We start from the raw sequence: 1121 nt of genomic DNA, 5'->3' as shown, positions 1-1121 counted from the left end.
TTTAGGTGTGTAGCAACCTGTAACGTGACTTGACAAGTATACATAGCAACCTTAACAAAATGTATAAATATTCTTAATTCTTTATGAAACTTTCCAATTTGTCTTTCTCTTTTTTTTTTTGTTTCCAACTCAAGTATTTAATATGAAACTGAATCTTGATACATTTGCGAAATGGTATAACATAAGCCCGTATTATTATCTTCTTTTTAAGTCTCTTTCGGTTGAACGCATGGGTTTAGCTTTGGCCAATATATATAATATATAAACCGCCAGGGCAAATCTAGACAATTTAAACGATGGGTGAACTTGTTGATATGCCTTGAATCTGGATGTTACATCTAGGCGATGAATGTTACATCATGTACATCATACCGACTTGGTTGCATCAAGAGCGTTGCATCAAGTTATTATGGATGTTACATCTGATCGTGGGCTTAAGCCCATGAGTCCGTTTAGTCTAGGGTTTTAGGTGCGAGATGTTACTATATATATCTTGTATTCGAAGTAACCCTAAACCAGCACTCTGTAAGCTCAATATCGCCTCCAATAATAAGATTTCTCTTTGCCCGTGGACGTAGCCCTAGGGGTGAACCACGTTAAATCTATGTGTCGTAGTTACATCGCTTTTATTCATTTGTTTCCGCATCTGTTCCTTCTCACAATTGTTACAACAAATTGGTATCAGAGCTTCGGGTTGTGATCTAGTGAGAAGATGTCTGGAATAAGAGCGAAGATCGACAAGTTTGATGGGAGAAATAGCTTCAGTCTTTGGCAGATTAAGATGCAGGCGTTGTTGAAGCAACAAGGCATATGGGGACCATTGTCAGAGAAGAAATCTGAAGCAGCTGATTTGGAGACTCTAGAAGAGAAGGCGTTCTCAACAATTTTGTTGTGTCTAGCAGACGAGATCATCATCGAAGTGTCGGATGAGAAAACTGCTGCTAGTTTGTGGCAGAAGTTGGAGAGCTTGTACATGACAAAATCTCTAACGAACAAGCTACTTCTGAAGCAACGCCTCTTTGCCTTGCGTATGCAAGAAGGTATTGAGCTTCGCGACCATCTTGACAAGTTAAATTCGATATTACTGGAGCTGCGTAACATCGATGTTAAGGTGGAGGATG

This window comes from Brassica oleracea, chromosome C9 (assembly GCF_000695525.1).
Source record: "Brassica oleracea var. oleracea cultivar TO1000 chromosome C9, BOL, whole genome shotgun sequence".
Taxonomy (NCBI): domain Eukaryota; kingdom Viridiplantae; phylum Streptophyta; class Magnoliopsida; order Brassicales; family Brassicaceae; genus Brassica; species Brassica oleracea.
Note: the sequence above shows the minus strand (reverse complement) of the source record.